At 39.3% G+C, this 26,595-nt stretch overlaps 1 protein-coding gene across 6 annotated transcripts in view; it reads left to right on the top strand.

Moving 5' to 3' along the window:
- Positions 1–26,595, top strand: part of LOC149256069 (protein ENHANCED DISEASE RESISTANCE 2-like) — a 313,045-nt gene that overhangs the window by 23,107 nt on the left and 263,343 nt on the right. The gene's annotated exons all lie outside the window — the stretch shown is intronic.

Genomic DNA, 26,595 nt, shown 5'->3' with positions numbered 1-26,595 from the left:
GAGTAGTCCTGAACACATACCATTCAGATGGTAATCCTCCGAGAGTTGTGAGTGCTATTTCTCTGTCAGTAATGGTTTCCCCGATAGATAGGAGATTGTTCTTGATCTCGGTGATTCTTAAGAAGTATGCTTGCATACTTTAATCTTTATCCTTCTTGATTTCTCTCAACTTATTTCTAAGAAACAAAACTTGATTTGCATCATTAACTCTAAATAAACTCACCAGTCTGTCGTAGATTTCCTTGGAGGTGTCTAGATCAGAGATGTAGGCCACCAAGCGCTTGTCGATAGAGTCCCGGATGATCTTCTTTGTTTTGACTTCTCCATTTTTCCATTTGTTCCAGGCAGCAGCATATGCATTTGATGAAGGCTCAACAATATTGCCTCTTACATGGTCCAGCACTCCTTGATCTTCAAGGGTTAGATCGATAGACATCTTCCATTCGTGATAGTCAGCTTTCTCATGGAGCTTGTCTTCGGCAGGAAAGAGTGTTGAGGACCCTATAGTTCTTTTAGGATAGCCTTGCCAATCTTCTCTTCAATGATTGATCTTGCTCTTGCTCGGGCTTTGTCTTCACCTCAGCTCTGATACCATGTTAAGTTATGGTATGTTCTATGCTTATAACAGTTTACTTCTTTTTCTTATTATGTTCCACCGATTAGCAATCACATGTACATAAAGTAAAGTGCAGATAGAACATTAAACGATCGACAGAAAACAAGCCAAGACAAGAGACACAAGATGTGGCGGCTAGCCAGGGACAAACCCCACAATGTGTGGGGAAACCCTTTGATCAAATCTTCTTTTATCTTCAATAATTCAGCAAAGAGAAATAGTACAATAAATCTGATTCATATCAGCAGTAGCAAACCCTAGATCAGTAGCATCAGCATTAGCGGCTTCATTATCAAACTAGGGCAGACCATATCTCACAAACCGACAGTCGGATTGACTTCATTCCACCACCAAAAGTTTCGGCTTCCAGAGGAGGTTCAGATGAACCTACAGCGCAGTTCAGATGAGGAGATCTTCTAGGCCATGCAAGTCAATCTTTACTTCTGCAGTTTTAGCAGTTTCCGGCTTCAAACTAGGGCAGTCGATATCTTGAAAATCGTTCGTCGGATTGACTTCATTCCACCACCAAAATTTGCGGCTTTCAAAGGAGGTTCAAATGAACCTACAACGCAGTTCCAAAGAGGAGATCTTCTAGGCCACGCAAGTCAATCTTTACTTCTGCAGTTGCAGCTTCAATTCAACAGCTTCCAGCTTCACATGTGTGAGAGAGAGAGACCCATTTCAGCGCAGTAGAGAAGAGACTCATATCTGCGCAGTAGAGAGAGAGATGTGATGAGATGAGTGAGTCCAAATGAGGAAAATTCCTCTTATATTTATACACAACGTTGGTGGGTGAATAGATGCGACTGTTGGGCTTTTGAGCCTTACATGAGTTGTAGGTCGGCTTGATAATAATTCCATAATCAAAATAAATTCATATCTTCATGAATACTTATCGGAATTGGATGATCTTTATATCAATCCTACACCTCTCGACGAGAGGAATCTAGTAAAAATATTATTAGCCATGAATAAGATGACCCACATGAAGTTTTGCCCTGGTTGCCAATTTTAACATTACCAAGATCCCAAAACGTGTTTTCATCTTATACAATTTAGCTGGGTCATTTTGTAGGACTGTTAGTGAAAAATTAGTAAAAATTAACCAATATTTAATATTTACAATGAATGGCTATTTTAGTTGCAAAAATTTAAATATCATACATTTTATACATTTTTTAACTCTGACGAAAAGAATGATCAAACTTTAAAGGAGTGCCATTTTCAAACCGGTTGACCAAATGAGGCGAAATAAGTATTGATGGAAAGCTATTGAAAAGTCGAATTCAATGAAACAATCAAAAGAGAAATCCAAAAAAAATGAAAAAAATGACAAAATTGTAAGACAATCAACTTAAATGAAAATCATAAAAGATGCTTAGCCAAAAATTAATGGAAAGGGTCCCCATTATTTTGAGTAATGGGGGGGTTGGGTTTTCCCTACAACAGACAACAAGAGACCACTTTCAGGAGGAAACTATGATTAGCTTGAAGTTTGATAAGGCTCAATATAATGCTTTCATTGATGATGACAAGATGAAAGTGATGTTCAAGATTGATGACCCGAACCCTATCACAAGATTGAAAGAATATGGCTCTATGATACTTAGGAAGAAATAAATCTCGATATAATGAGATGCAAAGGAAAGAGACAGCCATGTAGCTATTTCCACAAAGAACAGGTAGCTGATACTCTTATGAAGACAAGCTAGAAAGCTTGTGGCTATGACCTTCTCATTGTAAAAAGTTGCGGATCTCCTCTATGCTGTAGAGGGAGTATGAAGTCTCTAGATATCTATAAAGGAGCAAGGATATATTTTCTAATCAAGAGGGAATGGGGATATCCTCTCTGGTTGAGAGGGAGTGATGATGGACATCACATATGCATTTTGTTCTTCATGTGTCATACACTTGACTAGAACTACAACTGTAAGTCTAAGTGAAGGCCATGGAGAGAGAATGGAGGATTGGATAAGCATCTGTGGTTTCCTTGAGGATAGTCAATCCAAGAAAGGAAAAATACTGACACTCTGAGGATAAGACAAATATCCAAGATAGTGGTCGAAAGGCTCAATATAATGCCTTCATTGATGATGACAAGATGAAAGTGATGTGCAAGATTGATGACTTGAACCCTATCACAAGATTGAAAGACTATGGCTCTATGATATCCAGGAAGAAATAAATCTCTATATAATGAGGTGCAAAGGAAAGAGAGAGCCATGTAGCTATCTCCACAAAGAACAGGTAGTTGATACTCTTATGAAGACAAGCTAGAAAGCTTGTGGCTATGACCTTCTCATTGAAAGAAAGTTGCGGAAGTCTCTAGATATCTATAAAGGAGCAAGGATATATTTTCTAATCAAGAGGGAATGGGGATATCCTCTTTGGTTGAGAGGGAGTGATGATGGACATCACATATGCATTTTGTTCTTCATGTGTCATACACTTGACTAGGACTACAGCTGTAAGTCTAAGTGAAGACTATGGAGAGAGAATGATGGAGGATTGGATAAGCATCTGTGGTTTCCTTGAGGATAGTCAATCCAAGAAAGGAAAAATACCGACATTCTTTGAGGATAAGACAAATATCCAAGATAGTGGTCGAAGAGGACTGATATTCTTAGAGGATTAAGGGATAGAATTCCAAGACAAGAATAGTCCTAAAAGGACATACCTTGTGAACATCTAGATGGGGTATGTGTCTTAGAGTTCGTGCGGTATTTCACGTAAAGCCTCCCAGGATAATGCTCTCAAATGAAGTTGAGCTTATCTAGCTAGGCCTCAAAGACAATGCTAGTCACATTATTGATGCTTACAATTGGCTTATCAATCTAACTCTTCTTATGAGAACTCTTTAGTTTGAGAATGATGTTGTACTGGTTATACAATTATGTATACCTCCCTAGTTAAGAGGGAGTGTTGAAAATGTAACAAGTTTCGGTTTTCATAATGGTTATTGTACTCATTTCAATATGTATATCTTATGTAACAAACAAAAGAAGAAAGAAAAATTATTATTCTAAGGCATGGGTTTCATGCTTCCTATTGATGGTCTTCTAGGTAAAAGCATGTTCTTCATGCTTCTAGGGTTTGTTAGGTAGTAAGATTCATTGTCATGAGTCAAGTGAGTCAACATCATGTTTATAAGACCCTTTTGGGCAAGATGCACCTTGTAAAATAATTTATTTTGAGTCTAGAAAGTCTTGGAAACCTGCAAAATACAAGTCGGCCCTGACAGCTTCAAGTTGGCCTAAAGAAGGGAATTCGACCCCTTGGAAAGGCTATAAATAGAAGCAGTTTCGACCTCATTTGGCACATTCACTCACACAAGTTCGATCTCTCAAGAAAATGTTCGATCTAAAGCAAGGAGCAACAAAGAAGGAAGAGCGAAGGTCTAGAAGACAAGAAGAATCCAAGGAGATGAAGAAAAACTTGTTTTTGGGCTATATCTCTCTCACATGTGCGAAATCTAGGGTTTTTGCAGCTCCACAGAAGGCTGGAATTGCAGGTCTGAATTGTAAGAGGATCAAACCTTGTTGATTTGATCTACTTGGAAGAGCTTCTTAGAGGGTTGACTTGGTACTTGGAGGATGACTTGGTCTAGGGTTTGGGTTTTTGTTGTCTCATTTGAAGCAAATTCTATAAGAAGAGAAGAGGTTTTTCTGGGTTTTTTCCTTGGAGGGGTTTTGCCCTAGTTCAAAGCCTATTTTTTGTGTTCATTGTCTTTACTATTTTGCTCTTGATAATTATTTGATGAAGAAGAACTAATAAAGTAAAACCCAGTAAAACCTTTTATCTTCTTATAGAATCTGCTTCAAATGAGACAACAAAGACCCAAACCCTAGACCAAGTCGTCCTTCTGGTTTTTTCCCTTGGAGGGGTTTTGCCCTAGCTCAAAGTCTAATTTCTGTGTTCAATGCCTTTACTATTTTTCTCTTGATAGTTATTTGATGAAGAAGAACAAATAAAGAAAACATAAGAAGATAAATAAAGTGTTGAAGAATCAAGGGCAATTATGTATAGTAGGATTCTTCTAGATTTGATAACAATTTGTGAAGCACTTTTACAATTTATCTTTGTTAGCTTGATCTTCCTCTCTTATTATTAGTTAGTGTTTACTTCATCAAACTGCTATCAAAACACAAGAAACAGGGACACAAGATGTTGGCTTTGGCAGGGCAAAACCTCTCTCTTTTAGAGAGGAAAACCCTTTTGTAAATTTCTCTTATTGAAGCTTCTATTGATCAATGCCAAACCCTAGACCCTTGACAAGAATATCCTCCAAGCACAAGTCAAGTCCTTCCTCCTTCCTGCACTTTGTTCCCTAACACTTCGTCCTCCTTCTTTCGACACTTTGTTCTTCTTACAACTGTTGATAGTCCTTGTTGCACTTGCTCTAGAAGAGACACTTATCCTTGATCTTTAGTGAGACCCTTTACTTGTGATGATCCCTTCCTTCCTCTTGACCAACCGAGCTCCTTCTTCAAGGTGTAGTTGCAAACTTGATATGACTGTCCTGCAGCCCTAAATTCTCACACGTGTGGGAGGTTTCCTTGAGTATTTGGTTCCTTTCTTCTTCAATTGAGAGAGTCTCTTCTTTGCTCTAGTGGGAGGCCTTATAGGCCTAAGTTTCAAGCCCAAACAATGAGAAGTATGAGATTGTTACATTGCTGCTGTTATGACTGCAGAGATGCCTCCTTTTTCTCGCACATGTGACTGTGTTTTACCCTAGAAACAGTCCTCCAAACTTCGGTGATGACTTCTCCTTCTTCGCTGCACTAGAGGCTCCTTATACTCGTCCTTTTTCACCCTTTTCTTGGTCTTCCTTGCTCGCTGATTTCATAGGTGGATTGCTTGTCGTTTGAGGGTGTGGAAAACCTCTATATATAGAGTTCTGTCCCTCCTTTAGGCTGACTTGAGGCCGACATGATGATTGTAGGTGGACTTGAGTTTCCTTCATCATTTTTGCTCCTTCGATGATGTCGTTGCATGGAGAGGACTTGTCTTTGCTTAGATGGATATTCTTTGACTCTTATACAAATATGCACATGGTGTAACATGCCCTTAAGGGTCTTCAAACTTTCTTTTGACTCGTTGACTTACCTATATCACTTTAACATGTGCTAGACCTATTTCAATAAGCAAGAAACTCATTGATAAATATAACAAAAATAATATTTATTTTCTTGAATAAATACAAATATTAAAAGTACATTTATGAAGACTGAACCTAGTTACACTTTCTTCAACACTCCCTCTTAACTAGGGAGGTATTCATAAATCATTACAAGGTGTTTGGCTATTTTTCAATCTTGAAGAATTCACATAAGAGAAACCAGATTGGCAATCCATCTGTTATAGCATCATAGTAACCAACATTGTTCATAGCAAGGCCTTGACTAACAACTCTATCTCTCATAAGATCAGAGCACAATGTTGGCGAGACCAATGACTTATAGACACCTTAGTCATTGTCTCTCAAGGTACATACCCACCCGGGTGTCCACTGAGTAGACTATTCTTGTCTTGGGTTCCTAGCATTCAAAGAATATCAGTCCTCTTGCCTACTCTTGTCTTGGATGCCCTACACATCCTCAAAGAGCATCAGATGCCAGATGATTACCCAATCCTCCCATTATTTCTTCCCAAGTGAAGACAAGAATGTTGTGTCTATCTCTTCCTCTTAATTGAGAAAGACATGCCCAAGTTTCCTTTGACAAGGAACTTGCCCAAACTCCTTTGTAGTTGGGAACTTGTTAGAACCAATGTTTTTAAAACCAGAACTGGTGACTAGACCGGTCCACCTAATGAACCAGTTTATCGATCGGAACTGGTCTAACCGGGACTGGTTTGGTCTAAACAAACCAGTTTTAGAAAAATACATTAAATAATCAATTTTTAATGAAACAAAACTATTTTTAAGGTTTAAAACCCTGATTCCAAGCCAATAGAGACAAAATATGCAAAGTTTGCTCATTTATATACCATTTAAAGGTGAATATATCGAAATGGCACCGAGTGCAATACATATCATCGAAAAAATAGAAAAATACATAAGAAATGAGGCTCTAAATGGCCTATAAAGTCCAAAAACAATGTTGCAAGCTATGAGGCCATTGGCCTACTACAAGTCTACAGTGTACACATGATCAATCATAAAGTTCATCACCACTACTAGCCATAGGATCATCATCAGGAGCTACATAGACATCATCTGGTTCAGAGTTTGAGGATGCCTCAGCCTGATTTGCAACCTCAGTAGCAATGCCACCAATAACAATAGAAGTGGACCTAATGGAAGCATGAGTTTGTCGACCTACACGACTAGTGCCTTCCATTGGTTCTTTGCCTTTCGTTGATGCCGCTACTGATCCTGGTTCTGATGCCGCCACAAAATTTGCTTCATCTCTCGCTAAAGCCATGTCGATATCAAAATCAGCCTCAAACACAGGATCTTCAGTCTCCTCCACCCATTCTGATGTTGGATCAATATCGTCCAACACAATGGGATCTAGATCAGGTGCTTTGTTCATCATTTGGTTCCTCCTCAGTCGAAGGTTGTATTGCACGAACGTCGAAAACAAGATCATTTAACCGTTTTTGTTCCTTAAAGGCTTGGAGAGGGTGTTTTTGGAGGGAAAGCACCCTTAATTTCCCTCTAAAACCCCTAAAATACCTTGGAAAAGCATCACTGTGGGTCCTCGGTGGGCATGGCAGGTAATCGACCGGTTTAGGACCGGTTAGGTCAAATTTTTCGCCACACAGCCTATTAAACCCCGTTTTTTCACCGGTTCCAACCGGTGGGCCTGCTAATCGGCCGATTAGACCGGTTAGCTAGGCTGGTTTTTAATACTATGGTTAGAACTCCCTCTTAGCTATGGACTTGTCCACTCATCAACAACTTCTTCTTTGTGGGTCCTTTAGCTGCTTGATCTCCTTCTTTCCTTCGATGTCATGAAGTCTTTGTTTGAACTTCTTCTTGGTAGGGCACCGACCATCGATCACTTTCCTTCCTGATTTGTCATGTCATTGCTCCCTTCGTGGAAAGTGGCCTTCTTGATATATATTAGGTCCTTTTGTCATTTGGCTACTCCTTTGTCATCTTGTCTATGCTTCAGAATACTTATCACATGGATGCTTAGTTGTACTTGCTTGTTCCCATACTTTGATTTAGTAGCCCTTCATGACTTCATCCTGATATTGCTTCAACATCAAATGGTGCTTTTGCTGGATGGCTTCTTCATCATGACATCTTTGTAGAGTTGAATCAATTATCTGCACCTTACTATCTCCAAGGCCTTCATAGGTGTCAAGGGTCCTTTGATCTTTTTCTTCCTTTGTCAGAGTTGTCATGCCTTCTTTCGGGAGATGTTAATGAATCTTGTCAGATAGTGATTCTTTGTGACCACGGTGTTCTTCACATGCTTGATCTCTTTCTTCATTTGCTTCTTCTTGGATTGATTAGTCAACCACCTTATACTCCTTATGAGAGCACTTCTTCATGTTGACCTTTATTGCATTGTAGTACATGCCTTCGAGCATATCATTGGTGAAAGAGATCCTTTTATTCTTGATCATGCTTCTAGAACTTTTCCCATGACCCAATATATATGATGACATGACTTAAACTTTGATGCATACATACCTCATCTTGATTTTGCTTTGATCATCTTGGCTTCATTTGATAGTTTTGCTTGATTGATGTAGCCTTTCTTGCTTCATCTTCCCTTGCCTGCATATCATCCTTTCTTGAATCCCATGAATGGGACTCCCAATGAGACATTTTCTCTTATTTATCAACCTTCTTTTGAAGATTCTATTAGAGGATCTTGGAGAACCTTATCTGGCAAATGTTTCTTCCTTTTGATGATAGAGGCCTTCTAAGATTCTCAAATATGATCAATTATTCTTTCATTGTGAATGAGGTCCTATAATAGGTATGCTTCTTCTATATGAATATCTTGAGTTGTATCTACCATGCTCCTATATTCTAGAAGATATCTTTAACCATGCATTCTATTCTATTTCTACATGCTCCTATACTACTCAACACTTTGAAAGAAGACTTTAAGTAAGGTTGACTTAGTCATAGTAGAGATCTGGAGGATCTTTCTTCTTTTGCTTCTTGTCTTCTTCTTTCATTTCTTGAGTTACATGAGCTTCTTCCCTTTTTCTCTTGTTGTTGTTGTCCTTCTTAAGTTTAGGACATTCCCTTTTGTAGTGTCCATATTCTTGGCATCCAAAGCATTGGAATTTGGGCATATATCTATTGCTTGATCTTTGTGGACCACATTTTCCAAATTTTCCCTTTCTCTTGGCCATGGTAGCAAATGCTTGCTCCTTTGATCCCACATGATCTTTTGCTTTGAGTCTAGTTTCCTCTATCTTGCATAGAGACCATAGTTCACTTAGTGGGGTAGCTTCCTTCTTGGGATATATGCTTGATGTGAAGTTGCTCCAGTCCTCAGGTAGAGCATTGAGTACTACGGTTGTCATTTCTCTATCGGACATGACTTCCCCTAGCTCTTGAAGTTGATCCCTCATCTCAGAGATCTTCATGAAGTAGGGAGCTGTTCCTTCCTCTGATATCTTCATCTTGTACAAATCATTTCGTAGAGATATCACTTCTCCAATTGTGCTTACCGAGAATAACTCTATTAGTTTATCATAGATTTCTTTTGATGTTTCAAATTTGGAGACATAAGGAATGAGAGAGTCTTTGATAGATTCTATTAGAATTATTTGAGCTTTTCTCTCATCCTTATTGTACTTGGCTAAGGCTTGAGTTTGTTCCTTAGCAGGGATAGTGACATTCCCTTTGATGAGTTCCAGGAGTTCATTCTCCTTGAGAAGTAAGTTAGTGCTTTTCTTCCATGCAAGGAAGTTAGTGGTCCCAACCAATTTGTTGCTTTCCTTGCAAGAAGACATTGATGAATGTTTAGAAGGGGACATATATATAATTACTAGAGATGTAATGGACAAGGATCTCGCCAAACCAAGTCTCATCTCTACTTGGGGGGATAACCCACTTGATAAGCATCTCACACAACCAAGTCTCATCTTTGCTTGGGGGGGATAACCCACTTGTCAAGGATCTCACACAATCAAGTCTCATCCCTGCTTGAGGGGATCCACTTGTCAACACATGACAAGGATCTCACACAACCAAGTCTCATCTCTACTTTGGGGGATCCACTTGTCAACACATGACAAGAATCTCACACAACCAAGCCATCCATCACCCTATATTCACTTGGGGGGATTACCACTTGCCAACACATGACAAGGATCTCACCAAACCAAGTCTCATCTCTGCTTGGGGGGATAACCCACTTGATAAGCATCTCACACAACCAAGTCTCATCTTTGCTTGGGGGGGATAACCCACTTGTCAAGGATCTCACACAATCAAGTCTCATCCGTGCTTGAGGGGATCCACTTGTCAACACATGACAAGGATCTCGCACAACCAAGTCTCATCTCTACTTGGGGGGATCCACTTGTCAACACATGACAAGAATCTCACACAACCAAGGCTCATCATCCATGACCACCCTCTCTAGGAAGGGTCACATCTGTCAGTCCAAGGTACTCTCTGAAAACCAAGTTCTTCCCTTTCAACAAAGGCTTGGTAAGAATGTCAACGATCTTGTCATCATTCGCTATATGATGGAGTCTTACTGCTCCTTTCTGCACCATATCCCGGATATACTGATATTTGATCTCAATATGCTTGGACTTGTAATGGAACACGAGATTTTTTGCAAGTCAAATCCCGCTCTTATTATCATAGTAAATCACTGTTGTGTCCAAAACATGCTTAAACAACTCTCCAAAGAGCTTCCTCAACCATAATGGCTCACAACTAGCCATGATAGTGGCAATGTACTCAGCTTCAGCCGTGTTGAGGGCTATAGGCTTTTGCTTCCTGCTCATCCAAGATACTAAAGCAACACCCATATGTGCTTTTTTTGTCAGTAGAGTTACTAGCCCAATTAGCATTAGAGTACCTAAGTAGTCTTACATCTCTGGTAGTATATTTCAATCCAAGATTGATGGTCCCATGCAGGTATCTCATCGTATGCTTTGTAGTAATCCAATGTGCATGAAATGGTTTAATCATATATTGGCTCAAAGTATTGACCACTAAACATATGTCTGGTCCAATGTTCACTAAGATCATTAGTTCCCCAATCAGTTGTTGATACTTAGAAGGATTTGCCTTAGGACCCGCAACATCACCACACAACTTCTTGAAGTTCATTTCCATTGGAGTATTCATGGATTTACATTGTGTCATGCCAAATCTTTCTAGCAACTTGACAACATATTTTCTTTGAGAAAGGAAAATCTCACCAGGTTTCTGCCATACTTCAAGACCTAGAAAGTGGTGCATCAAATGATTGTCTTTCATTTCAAATTCAGAAGCCAACTCCCTCTTACACTGGAGGATAAGAGGTTTACCACCGGCCAGAAATAAATCATCAACATATAATACCAAAATCAAAGGCATACCTTGGACCGTCTTGAAGTAAGGATTTGGATTAACACTATTTCTAGTAAAATCAAGCTTCATCAAGAAGCTATCAATGCGAGCATACCAAGCTCTTGGAGCTTGCTTCAAACCAGAGGGTTTTTTTCAATCTACACACATGAGATTTCCCGTCATGTACTTCAAAGCCTTGTTGTTGCTTGACAAATACTTCTTCCATGAGGAAGCCATGTAGAAAAGCAATCTTCACACCCATTTGGTGAAGGGACTATCCTTGGCTAGCAACTAAAGCCACAATATATCAGATAGTTGTATAATGGGCAACAAGTGCAAAGATTTCATCATAGTCTATTCCCTCTTTCTGAGAGAACCCTCTGGCCACAAATTTAGCTTTCTATTTTTCAATACTACCATAAACACCATGTTTAAATTTATACCGCCATTTATAAGACACAAAAAATTTACCTTGGGGTCTTCAAACCACTTCCCATACATCATTATGAATGATGAACTCGTTCTTCAACCATTGCATCTTTCCACACTTGTCATCACAACTTCTTCAAAAGTGCATGGTTTAGTTTGAATAATGTTGCTCATGGCTACATCATATCCTTAGAATCGACGTGGTTTCTTGATTTCTTTGAAGGTTCCTTTGGGAGTAGCATGTTTATCAACATCTTGAAGGGTGTCACAAAGCCATAAAGGTTTCCTTTTAGCAGGAGGATTGCATGGAGGAGGATCCAACAGATCCATGGGTTCATAAATAAGATCAATTTTTGGCTCAGAATTTTCTTGTATCTCAAATGCATCATCTTGACTATCAACATTAGCAGGAGGAAGAGGAGTGTCTCTTGCCTTTCCAAGAGTTGCATCTTCATCAAATGTTACATCCCTGCTAAACTCTATATTTCTTTGTCCAAGTACATATATTCTGTAAGCTTTAGAATTTTCACAATAACCAACAAACATACCTTTCTTACCTGAAGCTTCCAACTTGTTCCTCTTTTCTTTTGGCACGTGGAAGTAGACAGGGCAACCAAAGATCCTCAAGTGCCCAACCTTGGGTTTTTCACCAGAGAAGACTTCTTCCGGAGTCTTGTTGTTTAGGGCACAATGAAGAGATCTATTTTGAACATAGACAGTTGTGTTAACAGCTTCTCCCCATAGAAACTTTGGTAGTTTCTGATCATGCAACATAGCTTTGACTGCTTCCATGATAGTTCTATTCTTTCTCTCAGCCACACCATTTTGTTTTGGGTTATACGGTACCTTGGTTTCTTTCTTGATTCCAACTTCTTTGCAAAAGTCAATGAAATCATTTGAAGTGAATTCTCCCCCATTGTCAAATCTGAAGATTTTAATTTGTTTTCCAGTTTGATTTTCTACCAAAGCTTTGTAATCTTTAAACATGCTAAATGCTTGACTTTTATTTTTCAAAAGATAGATCCATGTCTTGCAAGAAAAATCACCCACAAATATTATATAATACAAGTAGCCACCAAGAGAAGTTATAGGCATTGGTCTACATAAATCAGAATGTACAAGATGAAGTACTTTATGGTTCTACTTTTGCTCGAAGGGAATGGTCCCTTTACTTGCTTGCCACTAGCGCACCCTTGGAAAATTCCATCATGATCAGATCTAATCTCCAACATTTTGGAAACCGTCTTTCTCACATGAGGAAATGCTTTATAGTGCAAATGAGCAAACCTTCGGTGCTAAAGATCACTTTGATGATTGTTGTCATGAATCAATTCATGAATAGGTCTTGCATTGACTTTTTACAAACCTTCACATCTTGATCCCAGAGTGAAGGCATCTCTCATGTTGGATCTCATCGGCCAAGAAATAACTTTACCATTTATGAAAGCAACTTTCATTCCTTTATCTTCTAAAGCAGAATTAGAAATAAGATTATTTTTTAGACCAGGTACATACAAAACTTCTTGAAGAGATAAGGCTTTACCATGATCTAGATGGAAGGAAACAAAACCAGATCCCTTTATAGGATATGTAGAGTTGTCTCCAAGAATGATTTTCAAATTGGTCTCCCTCTCAACTAGATTAGAGTGCACTTCTTTATAGCCAGTAAAGTGTCTTGAGGCATCACGATCAATCAACCGTCACAAGAATCTGTAGGAGAGGAACTAGGAAAAACATAAACAAGAAAGTATTTTGATCGTGTTTTAGCTACATTGTCATCATACCTTGGGTTCCTTGAAAACAAAAACTCTCTTTACGAGTAGAAGAAGCTTCTCTTCTTCTTCTATAATCAAATTTGTTGGAATGATTGTTGAAGTTGGATCTTGGTGCTCTTTTGTTTTTCTGAACAATCACGGGCATAGTGGCCATTCTTATGGTAGTTGTAGCATTGGACTTTTGATAAGTCTTTGTTCCATTTAGAGGAACTGTTGGGAGTAGGCTTTTTCGAACAGTGATGGCCTCTTCTTCCTTTCTTCTTCTTGCCTTGGACAGTAAATGTAGTAGGTTCTCCCTCTTCATGCCTGGTAATTCTTCCTTTGGAAATCATTCTAGCCTCTTCTTGGCTGCACTTTCCTAGGAGCTCATCAAATGTAGGAAACTTGTCATTATTACTGATGGTAGTAATAAAAGTTTCTCAAGAAGAAGGAAGACCTCCAAGCTAAATCAACACCAACTCTTTATCAGAAACAACTTCACAAGAAGTTGACAATTGATCTCTGATTTTTGATATCCTCATGAAGTATGCTTGAACGGTCTCTCCTCTGTTCATCTTAATATCCTTGAGATGATTCTTTAGATCAAGAATTTAACTCAAGTTGTTCATTTGATACATTCCAATCAACTTGTCATACATTTCTTTGGTTTTTTTGAAGTTGGAGATATAAGTGATGAGGTGGTCTCCAAGAGAATCAAGAATAATCTTTTTAGCCCTGACTTCTCTTTTCTTGTATCTAACTTTGATAGCAACATTGGAATTTTCAGCTAGTTTCGCTACTTCTCCTTCAACATACTCCAGAACATCAGGTTCCTCAAGAGTAATATCCAATATGGCCTTGCAAGGGAAGAAGTTTGAAGCATCAACCGACTTCTCTTCATTTTTAAAGTAGGAGGAAGACATCTTGATTTGCTTAGAATTTCAGCAGCAAAAAAGAAGAGATATTTCAGCGAAAAATGAACAGGAAGTAGAAGGAATGAGTGACATTTCAGCAGAAAATGGGCTGCAAATAGTGTGGACAACGCTTTATATTTTAGCGGAAAATGGGTTGTAAATAGATTGGACTTCAAGAGATATTTTAGCAGAAAATGGGCTAGAGCAACACTTGTCTTCATGAGCTTGTCTTTACCAAAACTTTGGTACCATGTTGAAATTCTGAAGTTCTATGCTGTAACAATTACATGATCCAATAACTTCTTTAATCTGTAATATTAGTTAAGTAATCGTAGAAAGAACATAAACCATATACACAATAGAAGACAACCAAGAAATCAATAAGACCTAGTGAATTTAGGTCCAATGACTAGGGCAAAACCCACAAGGGGAAAACCCAACCAGATTCTTTTTCTATTAGAAATCAAATGTTCAGCAGAGGTACAAAATACAGTGAGAGAAAGAAGAAGTTCACCCAAAACTGAAGATGATCTCTGATTGCAATAGTGGACGCAAAAACTGAATTACTTTGGCTCACGAAGTTTTGCTCTTACGCTTCAAGACTCTCTCTCTCTCTCTCAATTCTTCTCTAGTCTCTAGTTCTCTCTTTCTCAAGTTCGTACTCTCCTTTCACAGTGCACAAGTGAGTAGTAGAGAGGATGAGAGGCACAAATATATAGGAAGAGCAAGGATTCATGAAGGAGTAATTCCCATGCCTTGAGGAGAAGTTACAAAAGCCAAAAGAGAAGTGTAAATTATGCCACAAAGGAGGTACACTCTGCCTTAGTAACTGATGCCATCAAGAGGGAGTACACATGCCTTAGTGACTTGTGCCATAAAGAAGGAGAACGCATGCCTTGTAAATTCGAGCCATTAAGGAGAAGTGTAACATACACATTAAAGATTGCGTAAGCAGAATCTTTTTATGACGAGTCATTAAAATGTGTAAGAGAGTGTAAAAGGTGCATAAGAGCATTAAAGAGAGAGAGAGGAATGAATCCATTAAGAGAGAGAGAGAGAGAGAGAGAGAGAGAGAGAGAGAGAGAGAGTAATGTATCATTGAATGAGAGAGTTGGATTTGCCATCAAGGAGAGAGATGTGAAGTGGCATGATTGAGTACCAAGTAGGAGGGGTGACATTTAATTCTTCTTCAGATAATATTATAGTATTATAAGTGTATTAATAATAATATTTATAATATTGATGATTAAATTAAAAAGTAAACAATTTAGCTTGATTAACAACAAGTTAAATGATTTTTCATCATCTATACTTGATTACCAATTGTTAAAGAGTGTAACTAGGCATTGATTCTCCCTCTTGAAAGCCCCTCCTTCGATGGCTCATTACACATTTGGATCTCCCTTGATGGCATCTCCCTTCATCTTGCAAATCATAATTTTTGCACACCTGCAAATGGTTCATTTTCAAGTCGACTTCATCTCCACAAGTCTGCCCCTCTTCAAGTTGGCTCATTGGTGAATAGACATGTCTTTTGACCCCACGTTAACTCATATAAATATGACCTTAGCCCTCCTCATCTTGGCATCTCACTCACACATCTTCTCTCTCATGTTTTGGTTGATTCATATAGCCCGAGGAAACATCTTTTCTCCACACGTGCGAAGGGTTTCTTGGCAACTTTGTTTTCTCTGCGGTAACTTTTTGCAGCTAACTTTGACCAAAGTTGACCAAGGTAATTTTGGCACTGTTTGACTACGATTTTGTGGAATATTCTCTGTTTGGGCAGGCCACATCTTCTGGCATAGATTCTAAGCTTTTATGGGCATGTTGACCAATGTTGACCACAGGTTGGACAACAGACTTCGACCGTAGACTATTGACCAAAATTTGACTGTTCTTCTTTCTATTTTCGGTTGACTTGGATCTATTGAAGAGGCTGAATTTCACGCTGCATTAACTGAATTAATTGGAGGCTATTTGACTGTTGTTTGAGCATCATTGATTGGACTAGTTAGGGTACGTTGTCTACTGTTAACTATCACGTAGTGTTGACTAGAATTATATTGGATCAGATTGAGCTTCATATCATTGGTTGGTCTACTTCATTGATAAAAAAACCTATTGCGATTGCTATTGGAATTTGAAGTGGAATTGCTATTAGGCTAATAAGAGATTGAAGTAATTGTTGCAAGCATAGAACATACAATAAAAAGTAACACCAATTGAAGCAAGGTGACTTATTAATTTTGGAAAGTCATGGTTGCAATGATAGACATGACTTTCTAATTTTAGAAAGTCACTTTAGAATAGTCATAAATGAAATTTTATTCAAGGAAATTTATCCCTTAGCTGCCAATTTTCAACAAAAATTCCAATTTCACAGGAGCCTAACTTAAAATGTATACAAAGAGAAGATAAATAAGCTTCTAAAGAGTGAATATCTTTGGAATGAAGAATGTTAAAGTGGGTGTTGTAAGGCTCTAGCCAATTATTCATATTCATTGTATATGTTTTTTTTACCATGGTGAATTGGTAACTTGTTGGAGTAATTTGGGTGAGGCCCAAGATCAAACCTATCTGATTTATTTAATTAAGAAAAACATAGGACAACAATAATCTAGGGCCTTCGGAAAATGACATCCCACATGTAAGAGATAAATGTAGCTTAACAGGAAGGTAGAATATAATATTCCTTTGCCTTAATGAAAAAGACCCCTTGGATTTTGGAATTGGAAGTAGCTTCTGAAGGCTAGACAAAGAACAATAGTAGATTTAATTGTTCCTATAAACAATTAAAAAGTAGATGTCAGACCTAGTGACAATTGCATATTTGAGAACCGAAGGTCTTTGTTTTAGTTGCAAATAAAAATGGTCAAGGGGCCATAAATGCAACCCTCCTAGTAGAATCCACACGATTGAAGTCCTTGAGGAACAAGAGGATACAACAAATGATAAATAGGGGGGCAATTGTTAGAAGGCAAGGAAGATAAGATAAGATAAACTTATTAATTTCCAATGAATGACCACAAAAGTAGTTAAGTGTATTGTTTTAGGTACAATGATGTTTACGTCAGGGATGAGTGCTAAAGCGAATCCCATTTAAAAACTTAAAAAGCAAGAAATAGGAAGTAAACGAGTAGTCCACTCAAAAAATCTATAAGGCCAACTTTAGAGAATGGAGAGGTGATCTAGGAGAAAGCTGTACAAGATACTAGTTCAATAAATAGCCTATAGTACCAATAGTAAAAGGCAAATTTGGTTCATTGAGCTCTATCTCCTAACATGCGAGGCCAATTGGAGAAAACTCAAGACACATGTTTGTCCAGAAGAATAATGAGGCGAGGATTTCGAATGAATGCTATGCAGTTGTCTAGAAGGAAGAGAATGTTGCTAGTACGGAAAACCAAGAACAGACAAATATGGTTGTAGATTCTCTGTAGGCAATATTATGGGTTACTCAACATGAACTGCTTAGAGTTAAAGATAGAATAAAAGGGAGAACTAGTGTTTCCCTTATTAGTATTGGAAGAACTCACAACTTTATTGATGAGAAGATGCCATTTGAAACAAATTTAAAAATTATTCCCCTAGAAAACTTCCAAATTTTTGTTGGCAACAATGCTACCATGGAGTGTTGGGGAATGATCATTGGTCTAGAGATATTGTTGGACAACCATATGAGGTAACTTTTGATAACACCCAGTGTCCATTGAATATGCCTAGAATTACTGTCCTAATTGGGCACCACAGAGCATGCTCCTTGATTTCTCCATCAACGTTTTGTTCATCCTCTATACAACTCCACTATGCTAAGATGTGTGTAGAGTAGTCTTTTGCCTTGCTATACAACACTTCTCACAAAATACTTCAAATTCATTCCCACAGAATTCTCCACCATTATTTGTCGTAAACACCTTATTTTTCTTCTTTGTTTGATTTTCCACAGGAGCCTTAAGCTCTTTGAAATTGTCAGACTCATATTTTTTCTCGAGGAAATAAATCCATTTATTTTTTTGAGAAGTCATATATAAATGAGACATGTTACCCACCACTTTGTGGGTGATATCCCTAGGAGAATTTTTTTCTCCATGATGGTCATCAACCGACCGCCCCTTGTAGCTAGCAGATAGCTCGATGTGCCATTTTCTCTGCCACACGAGCCAACCTTATGGTCCCTCGCCCATTTGTTATGATTGCATGTTTGAAGGTGGGCCTCCCGACCCCAAATGTATGACTTTTCATTGGTTTAGTTGAGTAATTTTGTTTACTTATCATGGACACTTTTGGGCATAGATTGGTGGGGGGTTCGGTGGAAAGAGTGGGCTAGGTTTGTACTCTTGTCTCCTTTGCCTGATTCGGTAGTTGGCCTTGTATCTAAGTCACGTGGGATCTCCTTTACTGGCTATTAGCTTTAGGGATGGCACTACATGGGAAATCCTGATTTTGGTTGCGTGGTCCTGCTTTCCCACACCATATACATCACTCCCCTCCACTCATTTTAACCCCATTAATCACTTTTCTCGTCTGGGTCCAAATAGGGTTAGTGTTAATTTTAGGATAACAATGGTATGTTCTATGCTTAGAGCAATTTTACTTCAATTTTCTTTATTAGCCCAATATCATATCCAGTATAGCAATAACATCAACATGATAGTAAAATGTAGATGGAACATAAACAATAACAGTAGAAGACGAGCAACACAAGAGGAAACAAGATATGGCACCAGCTAGGGACAAACCCCAATGTGGGGAAACCCTTGATCAATTCTTCTTATAATTCTTTAAAAGTTCAGTAGAGAGTACAATTTACAATATTCACTCGCCCAAATTGATCATTCAAAACAACAGAAACAAAAAGCCCTAACCAAAAAGTCAACGTTGGTCAACAACGCTGAAATTGACCTCCAAAATAACTTGGTCAACCTTGGTCAACTCAGCGTCCAACGACAAGATAATGCAACACAAAATAGTGTGAAAATAACCAGTCAAATTTGGTCAACAAAAGTCAATGCAACAACATGAATTAGGGGAGTCAACGCTGGTCAATGCAGGGGTCAAATGGCCTCAGTTTTTGTGCTCAGAACAGTGGCTTGCCCAAACAAAAGTCTCCCTCACAAAACTGAAGTCAAACAAGGTCAACGCTAGTCAAAGTCATCCTCCTGAAACTGAAATTTCGGTCGAATCTTGTCAATGCAGTAGCTAGAAAAGACAGTTTTCCTTTCGCACGTGTGGAGAGAGAGAGGCCCAAAAATCTGTACCCAATCAAGATGAGAGAGAGAAAGATGAATGAGATGAGATGCCAAAATGAGGAGGCACCTTGTATTTATATGCAACGTTGAAGGCTGGAGGAGGCTAATTTGATGGCTGGCCGACCTTGACAATTTGTCCATAATCAAAATAAATTCATAACTTCATTTGTACATGTCAGAATGGGATGATCTTTAGATCAATCCTACACCTCTCAGAAAGAGGAATCCAAGAAAAATATCAGCTGCCTCATAAGAGTTGTCCAAAGTGATGTTTGGCCCTAGTTGCCAAATTTAAAAAAAAGCCTCCCCCTCCCCTTGTCCACACTTTGGGTCGGGATTGGAACAATGCCCAGAGGTTGATGCGACTAAAAGGAAAGGAAAAAGCATAATTTGGCCACTTACAATAGGAAATGTACCACAAAATGCAAAAGATGGTCGGGGCATACAAATTTAGCACGTGGGCAAAATCTAAACATGAGCTCTACTCCTCATTCATGGCCATCCCCTTGGTTCTTATGGGCCATAGATGAGCCCCCTCCACATTAAGAACCCATGATTGTCCCAACCCATGGTGGGCAATGTGCTGCCCCACCTCAAACGGGGGTATCTATTGTTATATTCCACACATCATGCGCTAATCCCCTGGAGCCCTGAGCAATTATGAAGAAAATCAATCAAAGGCAAAAGACATATGAAGAAGGGTGGAAAAACAAAGGCTAGGGTGACTCATGTACAACGATTTACTCCCTCCTATAGTCCTATACCCAAGTGTGGGCTTCTTGCATCACAGCTACCCTTGTACCATAACATGTGGTTTGGAGCCTTCCCTTGATCCCCACTTCGCCCCATCACTGTATCACATGCCACCTACCCATTGGTGGATGTACCATGGACATGTCACCCCCTTTAAAGGCTGAAACCACCTAATAGGGTCATTGGTTAACCCCCTTATTGAGCTTGGAGACACTTGTACATTCCAAAGCCCACTATGGAAGGGCATGCCACCATGAAGTGCCCCAATAATTCCATGATTTGTAAGCTCTTTTACTTGATTATTCTAATGAGTTGTTGTATTGGAGGGCAAGGGGATGCATTGGTTTTTATGTAGGATTGCAAATGGGTCTCCATTTGGGGATTGGTCTCCTTATACGGAATCAAAACCCTCCAGAGGGCCACATTGGCACTTGTAGGGTGAGTGATGAGAGCCATGGGCCTCCACCATAGCAGAGAGTACTTCATGGATCCCCAACACCACTCAGTGATTGCTCGTGTTCCACCTTTTGGATGAGGATGATGCACCTGGTTCACCATGCCCAGCCGACTCCACACTTGCACCATACATGTGGCAGATCTTTAGGGGTCTAGATGAGGGCTTATGTCATCATCCTAGCCCTTACAGATGGTTTACAGGCATTTTCGGTCCACTTGGAGACCCATGAGGATGTCCTTATGCCCCCACACCCACTTGGAGCGCCACAAGGATTTGCTTGGAAAACAAGGGGCCAACCCCTTATCCACTATGCTTGAGGTCCATTCTCACATCTTGGCACCCTCTGTACTTCATTAGGCCTTCTCAAAGGCCCAACGACTCACTTTGTTGATCATTCTACCCTCTTGAGAGGCTTATTCTTATGTTATTGAGCTATCTTGGTGGGCTTGTCACCAAGGGATGTTATTATTGCACATTATTTTATTATTTGGGGCTCAATTAGGCCAAATTAGGCAAATCAAAACTCATTAGTGACTGTGTAAATACAAATGAGGTGATTCATTTTGATCATCATTAGTTGGATTGGATTAGTATCTCTTATGAGATTTTTTGCACTTTTTGTTGGGATGAATTTTTGGAGCTTTTCTTGATGCATTATGATGTTTGGATTTCACTATTGTCTTTGGAGCTTCTCTAATGCGAAGTTGATAATTGGATATACTCTCTCTCATGAAAGTCAAAATTTTGATGTTATTGTTGTTATCTTACTGGTTAACTACATGTATGTTGTTATCTTTATTCTTGTATGGGTTAAATGTGATGCGAAATTCTTCTGGGAACTTGAATAAGTGATTAAATGCATGCATTGACCTTTGAGGGATTGGGTGAATGTTCTTAGAGGCACCTCTTTGTCTTCTTTGCAAATTTGAAATATAAATATATATTGATCTAGTTGTTGCCCTTGGAGAGGCTAACAAAGATCAATTAGGGCTCCTTAGCTCATGAAATTTCATGATCTATGTGTATCTTGACTCCATTAAGCCCAGGAAATAAGGCACTGATCTTCGTATCCCTTTGGTGGTCAAAATAACATTTCTTTTCTTCATTTCTTCCAATTATAGGCCTAACCCTAGAATGTCTCATAGGGCATCACACGAAATCATTTGTAGCCATCCAAAGCCCTTGAAAATTGGTCCACTATTGTGCTATAGTTTGCTCAAGAGGTCCTCCAAATTTCAAGCAATTTCGACGGTGGAATCTCGAGATATAGCAAGCGCTAGCCACAAGACCATTTCTCGCCGTAGGTTGATTTTGGGTTAGTGACCTTATTATTAGGATCATTGCATCTAAATCTCAAAAGAAAATTTGTCTTTTGATCCTCTTCTCTTCCCTAATTAGGTCAAGCCCCTCCTTGGTTGATCAATTCCACTTCCTTGACCTAATTTTGGGTCCACTTGGTCCCGTGTGGTCCCACAACTTTGCAACTTCAACTCCGCAAAGATCACATAAAGACCAAGTCTCCATAAAGATTTCTAGGCCTAGAAATCATCGCTACAAGATATATTCCCAAGCCCTAGCCTCAAGAGGCCTCTTGGCCCTTCCTAGAGAGCCTATCACCTTGATTTCCAAGGAAGAAAGCCACACAATTGAGTCTCTCTTACGAATAGGCCTTGGGAATCACCCTTTATCCTCTCATTGACACATCCATTATTGTGATTCCTCTTATACCGGGTCTCCTCCCATCGGTGGAAGTTCGTAATGAACAGAGAGCCTTAGCTGAGGTGACAGTGGGCTATCGCTCTATTGTTGCCCTTGACCTAGTAGTTGCCCTATAGGATCCCCTCCTAGAACCCCTGCTAGTTTGAGCAGCAACAAGGCACAAGACTCTGATTTACCCAATGATGTCATTGTGCACCAATTCCAATATTGCGTTTGACCTTATAGAACCAAAGGTGATTCTTACCTGATTTCGATTTCCATGTAAACAATGTTTACATAAATCAAAATCCAGAGAGGAATTAGACATTCTTTCTATCATACCACTACTATGTAGTATTTGGAGGCCCTCCTGCCCTACATATCCTAGTGTTTGATGACACATCATAGTCTTTTCTCCAGAAGCTGTAGGAGTTTTTCCTCCTACTCCACTCTCAATATCAATAGAACTGTTGCACTCATCACTAACAATGTTTCGTAATAGTTTATACAAAGTTCCAGTCAAAATCCCCTCATCGATACCATTGCTCCTTGAACCATCTTGTAGGTATCCTTTTCAAACATTGGTTTTACACCTGCATCGCTCATCTTGCTTACAAAAATCAAATTTCCGTAGGATGTGCAAAATACCAGGTATTGTTCTAATTCTTCCGCCCATGTGCCTCAACTTGACTTTTGCTTGTGCTATGATTTTCGCTGTCGAGTCGTCTCCTAAGAAAACATCACTGCCATCGAATATTTCATATTCACAAAACTCCTCCTTGTGAGGAGTCATATGAAAGGATATGTCTGTGTCAACCAACAATGCCTCATGATCTACATGTGTACTTGAAGAAGCCAAGTGCACATTCCCCCCTTCACTTGAGGAGGTTTTTGATTTTGCTAAAGGAGCATATTTAGATCCCTTCCCTTTCTTAGCAATTTTGAATTTACAATCTTTTCTTATATTGCCTTTCTTTTCCACCTCTTGAACATACCTTTACAAACATTCCTAGAGATTTAGATCTTCCTTTAGATTCAGATCTTCAGCTCGAGGAATTATTTTTATTTCTATTCTGGGAGCATCCTCTTATAGACAAAGCATCTCTGTTCTAGCTTTCCATGTTTTTCTATCTCATTTTTGATGACAAGGACGAGACTATTTTATAGAAATTTAAAGTAGTTGCATTACTACCTATGGTAACAACCGGACTATCCCACAAATTTGGTAGAGAACATAGCCAATTGATGCATTTATCTTCATTTGAAATCTTAATATCACCAGATGATAACTGACTTACCACAATATTGAAGGCATTGAAGTCTTCATCCTTGATACTCAGGTTATACAACTTCTTCTGCAGGAACAATTCATTCACCAGGGACTTAGAATGACACAAAGCCTTTGTTGTAGCCTCCCCTGAAACATTTAGTAATATTGAATCTGAGAGACACAATTGTGCTCTTTATGTTGATTTGTGTAGCTCGGGAGTACTCCAAAATCTGGGTACTAGGTTTGTGTGAGTTGGCACCACGAAAGCACTTTGTGTGCGAGTACCCAATTAGTGGGTTTTGCACCCAAAGTTGTGGGCATGAAACCAAGAAGTATTTTGATGATTTGAGCATTGTTGCAAGTGGAGCACCCTTAAAGGAACCAAGGGGTTCTAAGGCAACCATGGAAGAGTTGCTCTAATGAGAGAAAATAATTTTTGTTTATATGTAGTGGGCGAATTGACATGTTTTTCAAGTCGACTTGGCTTGAGAAGTGCCCTTTGGAGGGCTACATGTTGCACACTAAGATCATATAAATAGAAGAGGAGGCTCATTTGATCAACACACATCATAAGTGCAACACATCACAGGAGAAGAATACCTGAAACAACCGCAACCTATAGAAGCCTTTTCAAGTGAATGGAGGACAGATTTTTGGTGTCTTTTCTATGTTTGAACAAGGCCGAGTAGATTGGTGGCTGAGGATGAAGGCAGTTGTGGGCATAAGTTTTGGCACTATTTCTCTGTGACAGTCTGCTGGTATTTCTATACATTGCAGGTAGGCCGAGAGGCCTAGAAGGAAGTCACAACAAAGCCGCATTTGCCTAGAGCAATAGTGAGGGAGTAGAGGATCTAAGATGGAGGAAAAGCGCATGTTTTTGAGGAGATTGGGTGGCAAACTTAGGGTTGACCGTTGACGTGGTGTTGCAGGAAGCCCTAATCAGAGGGTTGAAACATCAGGGTTGTATGCACATGGAGTATTAAGGGCAGAAGAAAGTCCTCCTAGAGGTATGTTGTCTTGTTCTTCCAAGATGATGCATTGCTAAGTGGTGAGGTCTAGTTTGGACATATTTTGGAGCAACTTATGTGCAGGTGTGGAGGGTTGTTAGAAGCTGCTTGAAAGAGCCCTAGAACAATGGTCAAATAGGCAGTTTTGTCACTATGTGTGGACAGACTTGTTATGCCTAAGGATTGGCACTTTTGAGGAAGCAAAGGAGCAGTCAAGTGGGTTAGTTGTTGAGCCTTGGTTCATTGAGTTGCAGAGGTCATCTTCAGTGATAAGAGGGCAGCCTCCAATGCCTTAAGATCTATCATCTTTGGAGCGGCAATGTGGCAAAAGTGGGCCGTGTGTTGAAGACCCTATGAGCTGGAGTCTTTGAAGGACTAAAGAGCAACTAGAGGGCAAATTGTGTTGGGCCAAAGTCTAGTGACCTAAAGGAGCAGTGATCATTGATAGTGGTAGATTGTTGAGCTGCAGATTGGAAGGCAAAGGACTGCTAGACGTGTTCGAGGTACATGTACTACAAAGGGACTGTGGAGCGCTACATCAACAAGTAGGTCAGTTGTACTTTGTTCAGGGTAGATTGGTCATCATAGTTGTTGATACCAAGCCCTAGTTGTTGTCTTGTATCAGGGCTGATTGTAAGGGCCATGATCCCTGGTACGGGAGCCCTAAGATTGTTGTATTAAAGATTTGTAATATAACAAAGTTGGGTTGAAAAATTGTCGTGTGTATTTGTTGATTCACTGTACGTTGTTTTTTGTTGTGCAAAGTAGAAGTGTTGTGGCATTTGAGTGTGTTTGTGATTGTGATCTTAGACTCAAACCAGATTCTTGAGTGCCCTGGAAAAATAAACACTTTGCCTTTTGATCCAACTTGGTCCAGTCTTTTGTTGACATCCCTGTTGGTATAGACCCCAGATCCATAGCGTTCTGCTGATCTTTGTCCACCAACAAACCTGCTGTTTTCAGCTACCACAACTCAAAACTCCACCCTTTGAATTTCTCGATTTGAACCTTTGAATTGCTACCCATTTCCTTTTCTCCACAAGAGTCACTTTTGTAGATTTCCTATTGTAACAGGATCTACCACAAGCTTGGGCCAAACCCCTTAGCCACAAATGCATGCCCTTGAAGCCAAAACTGCTCTGATACCAAATGTAGGTTTAAACTCTGTACAATTAATTGCTGCAAACAAATTCTCTATGAAACAAAAACGATGCAATGGCAAATAGACACATAAACATAGAGATTTTATTTTGGAAACCCAAAACTAGGAAATCCAACAAGGTTTTTCAATATATGTTCTTCTGTATAGTGTTAGAGTACAACATATATATTCCACATCTTCAATGAACTGCCAATCCATTTACCTTGGATTAGAATACAATTGTAGTTCCTTAACTGAAACTAAGATACCATGGGCAAAACCACCATGCACCACAACACTGTTAGCAAAACCATGTGCCGAAAACTACCAAAAACATGATCCTAAGAGCTGCCTAATTTTTTCAGGGGTGCTACTCTTGAACCCCGGCGCAAAGTATTGGGACCAAGGATTTGGAGGGGTATTGGAGAAAGTAGATTCTTTGAGCCATAGAGAACAATGGGTAAGATAAGGGAGTCCATTAAGGACATCTTGGATGAGATGTCGTGAAAATATGTCTAATGCACTATCTCTCGAGAAGACAGCTTCTAAACTCCCTTTTCCTTACTACTTTCTTCAATGCCTGGACCAGAGGTATTTAGCTATTTTCTAGAGACAAGTATTGGGACCGATGAAACATATTTTATACAGTCCCCCCAAGACAGTTTGTTGGGCTTATCGTCCCTTGAATAGATAGTTATGTATAGTCCCATGAGATTTCAACTCTCAAGATTGCTGAGATCTTGTACTTCTTTTAGAATTGCAGGTCGTAGATCTGTTCTCACTAGGTTATTGAGGAGGCTTTGCTCATAGCAAAA

Source organism: Pinus tabuliformis, chromosome 7, assembly GCF_031772625.1.
Source record: "Pinus tabuliformis cultivar Carrire ecotype Pingquan chromosome 7, CPIR1, whole genome shotgun sequence".
Lineage (NCBI taxonomy): Eukaryota > Viridiplantae > Streptophyta > Pinopsida > Pinales > Pinaceae > Pinus > Pinus tabuliformis.
Note: the sequence above shows the minus strand (reverse complement) of the source record. Positions and strands in the feature narration are given on the sequence as shown.